The sequence below is a fragment of the Lipotes vexillifer genome, unplaced genomic scaffold (genome assembly GCF_000442215.2).
Source record: "Lipotes vexillifer unplaced genomic scaffold, Lipotes_vexillifer_v1.1 scaffold317, whole genome shotgun sequence".
Classification (NCBI taxonomy): domain Eukaryota; kingdom Metazoa; phylum Chordata; class Mammalia; order Artiodactyla; family Lipotidae; genus Lipotes; species Lipotes vexillifer.
The window spans coordinates 1762464-1767354 of record NW_006782029.1 but is presented as its reverse complement, the minus strand read 5'-3'; positions in this window follow the sequence as shown (position 1 = coordinate 1767354).

Genomic DNA, 4891 nt, shown 5'->3' with positions numbered 1-4891 from the left:
AAGATGTTCAACACTGCTAATCATCAGGGAAATGCAAATCAAAGCCACAATGAAATGTCACCTCACCCCTGTCAGAATGGCTATCAACAAAAAGAACACAAATAGGGCTTCCCTGGTGGTGCAGTGGTTGGGAGTCTGCCTGCCGGTGCAGGGGACGCGGGTTCGTGCTCCGGTCCAGGAGGATTCCACATGCCACGGAGTGGCTGGGCCCGTGGGCCACGACCGCTGGGCCTGCGCGTCCGGAGCCTGTGCTCCACGACGGGAGAGGCCATGGCAGTGAGAGGCCCGCGTACCGCAAAAAAAAAAAACCGCATACCGCAAAAAAAAAAAAAAAAAAGAACACAAATAACAAATGTTGGTGAGACTGGAGAAAATGGAACCCTTGTACACTGTTGGTGGGAATGTAGATTGGTGCAGCCACAGGAGAAAACAGTACTGAGGTTTCTCAAAAAACTACAAATAGAACTACCATATGACCCAGCAACACATATCAGAAAAAACAAAAACACTAATTCAAAAAGATACATGTGGGCCTTCACTGGTGGTTCAGTAGTTAAGAATCCACCTTCCAATGCAGGGGACATGGGTTTGATCCCTGGTCGGGGAACTGAGATCCCACGTGCCACAGGGCAACTAAGCCTGCATGCCGCAACTACTGAGCCCATGCACTCTAGAGCCCATGTGCCACAACTACTGAGCCCGCATGCTCTGGAGCCCGTGCACTGCAATGAAAGATTCCACACACTGCAATGAAAGATTCCACGCGCTGCAATGAAAGATTCCACGCGCTGCAATGAAAGATTCCACGCGCTGCAATGAAAGATCCCACGCGCTGCAATGAAAGATCCCACATGCCACAACAAAGATCCCACATGCCGCAACGAAGATCCCACATGCCGCAACGAAGATGCAGCCAAATAATTAATTAAAAAAGTAAAGATACATGCACCCCAATGTTCACAGCAGCATTATTTACAATTGCCAATATACAGACGTAAATGGATAAATATGTGATATCTATATACAATGGAATACCTGTCAGCCAGAAAAAAGAATGAAATTTTGCTATTGGTAGCAACATGGATGGACTAGGACGGTATTACGCTAAGTGAAATAAGTCAGACAGAGACAAATACTGTATCACTTACATGTGGAATCTAAAAACCACAACTAGAGAATATAATACAACCAGACTCACAGATATAGAAGACAAACTAATGGTTACCAGTGGGGAGGGGGAAGGGTCAATACAAGGGATAGGAGACTAAGAGGTACAAACTATTACGTATAAAGTAAGCTACAAGGATATGTTGTACAACACGGGGAATATAGCCAATATTTTATAATAACTAAATTGAGTATAACATTTAAAACTATAAATCACTATACTGTACACCTTATATAATATTACACATCAACTATATTTCAATTTAAAAAATTTCTTTAATGGAACCACAGGAAAAAAATTTTTTTTTCTCTGAATATCTGACCCTCTCTATACACTAAGAGTTACCATAGGGATTTTGTATTCATTTATTTGAGTATCACCTGAAGACTGAACTTTCACATACACAATAAAAACTTCTGCTGGTTTTTGTCATTACTGTTTTTTTTAAAAGCCTACATTTTCTGTAATCCATCTAACTAAGGATTTTGACTTTCAACCAGTAGGTGGCAGAATAACATCAACCCCTAGAAAGTAGTTGTTCAGAGACTGTTACCAAGAAAATAGAGGAACTATCTATTATTAGTGCATTTGATTAAGGACCACAACTTTAACAGTTCTGTAGTGTATGCAATCATGTTTAGTGAATATCTAAGTCTTCTTTTTTCAACCATCACTCTGCCATTCAAATATATGCTTAAAAATGGATACTAGCAACACAGATAAGGTATCAAAATCGGGGGAGAAATTCCAAAACATTCATTTTTAAAAGTATGGGAACTTCCCTGGTGGCACAGTGTTTAAGAATCTGCCTGCCAATGCAGGGGACACGGGTTTGATCCCCGGTCCAGTAAGATCCCACATGCCGCAGAGCAACTAAGCCCGTGCACCACAACTACCAAGCCTGCGCTCTAGAGCCCACGCGCTGCAACTACTGAGCCCACAATGAAGAGTAGCCCCTGCTCGCCGCAACTAGAGAAAGCCCATGCGCAGCAACAAAGACACAACACAGCCAAAAATTATTAACACATGTATGTGGAATCTAGAAAAATGGTACAGATGAATTGGTTTGCAAGGCAGAAATAGACAGATACAGAGAACAAACATATGGACACCAAGAGGGGAAAGCGGGGGATGGGGGTGGGAGGGGATGAATTGGGAGATTGGGATTGACATATATACACTAATATGTATAAAATAGATAACTAATAAGAACCTGCTATATACATAGCACAGGGAACTCCACTTCGCTGTACAGTGGAAACACAACATTGTAAAGCAACTATACCCCAATAAAAAAAATTGTTTTTAATTAAAAAAAAAATAAAGAATACCTCTCTTTAACAAAGGAATTTAAAATTCTAATTCTAGAATTATCCCTATTAAAATTACCTACAAGGCACAATGCCTCATGTTACAACTATAATCTGCTGGAAGTATTAACCAATGCTTTAAATTATGATACAAATAATATGAAACAAGGTTTTTATACTATGCAGATAACATGACTCTCTAAGGTAAAAAAAGAGAATCCCCCAAAATCCCCTCAAAATGTTAAGAATCAATGAGAGTAATAACAAAAACATGGTAAAATCATGTATTTCCTACTACTGCAATAGTTTGAAATATAATGTGAAAACAAAACCCCATTCAAAACAGCAATCTACATGCCAAGGACAACTTCAATAAAATATCATTATAACTGAAGAAAAAGACCCTAGTTTGCCCATATTATAAATAAGACCTTTATTACATGATTTTTACAAAGCATAAAAATTCAGTGAGAAAGTAAAGATTATTCAAAAAGTTGTGATGGAACAAGTGGATAATAACTTGGAAACAGAAAACTAGTAAAAAGCTGTATCCATAACAATAACATAAAATACCAGGGTAATTACTACACCTTCACATGATGGGGGGAAGTTGTGCAAGACAGCATTAAAAAAATGACAACGGAAAAACTAATTTCACTACATTACCAAAAATACCTTGGGGGCTTCCCTGGTGGTGCAGTGGTTGGCAGTCCACCTGCCGATGCAGGGGACACAGATTCGGGCCCCGGTCCGGGAGGATCCCACGTGCCGCGGAGTGGCTAGGCCCATGAGCCATGGCCGCTGAGCCTGTGCGTCTGGAGCCTGTGCTCCACAACGGGAGAGGCCACAGCAGTGAGAGGCCCGCGTACCGCCAAAAAAAAAACAAACTTGTATGTTAAGACATGCACTCAAAGAAAGATGGGAAAATACTTGCTGTAAAAAAGATTAACAGTCTTAATATAAAAGGAATTTTCATAAATTTATTTTAAAAATTCATCTTCATTTCAACCAGAAAAAAGAAAAGCTATTTGAACAAGAGACAAGCAGTAAATGCTACTTTAGCACATTAAGAATAAGCACTGACAAAGCAATAAAGGACAAGGCATATGACATCAGTACTATGGAAAAAGAATTATCACTAAAAGGTCAAAATGCAATAAAAGACAGACATATTTGACTATTAAACTGAATGTGTAAAGGTGGTCAAAAGGTACAAATAAGTCCTGGGGATATAATGTTCAGCATGGTGACTATCAATAATACTGTATAGTATATTTGAAAGTTGCTAAGAGAGTAGATCTTAAAAGTTCTCATCACAAGAAAAAAATTGTATTAACTATGTGTGGTAATGGAAGTTAATTAGACTTATCATTTCATAATATACATATATATAGAATCATTATGTTGTATGCCTGAAACAAATATCATTATATCTGAATTTTTAAAAATTGAATAGCCCAGCCCCCATAAAAATGACATAAATTGAGGAAAAAAGTCTTTGTAGCTAATAGGATACTTAAAATAATAGACAGGAACAAATGATTCACATATGAAAAAATGCACATGCTCAATAAGCAAAAAATTCAGTGTTTCCAATAATTAAAGAAATATAAATCCAAACAGTAAGATAACTGGAACTGCCAAGATTGCCTTTGAAATAGTCACCAAACACATTCTGGTGAAAACGCATAGGCACACAATCCTGGAAATATTTTTCAAAAGCCTAAAAAAGCCTACACTGTTTGACTCAGATTTTACTTAGAATTTATCACAGGGTAATAAGAGATAAACAAAATTTTATGAAAGAATATTAAATTTGCTTAATTTATGATAAAAAATTGGGGGTAGATATTTAAATATATAACCATAGAGAAATGGAAAAAAAATATGAAGGCACATTCATGGGTGAAATACTGTATAGACATTTAACACTTTCAAATAAAAGAACTTGTGAAAATCATTAAGACAAAACTAAAGTAAAAAATTATGCAATACAATGACAGTAACAAATATCTTACTAAATGCTTCTCTGTGTTATGTTTTATGCTAATCACTTTAGAATATTATCTCCTTCCAATTCTGATATAGATAACAATTATTAATGCCCACCACCAATCCCAATAGACAAATGAGAAAATGAAACTTAGAGAGGTTAACTTACCCTAAGGTCTTTCAATCGTTGAGCTGCGGATAGAACGTTGGTTTTACTTCTGATAGTATGCTTCTGTAGTTTTGAATGAAATTTTCTGTAGGAGTATATTGTCTTTATAATCAGAACAAGATAATTTTAATTACAAACCAGAAAAATTTGAACATGATTAAATATGTTTGCTTTGCAGGTAATCTACAGAAATACTACTCTTGGCAAGTGGGAAAAAAATTAAATATGGATTTTTATCCGGTTTTAAAATGA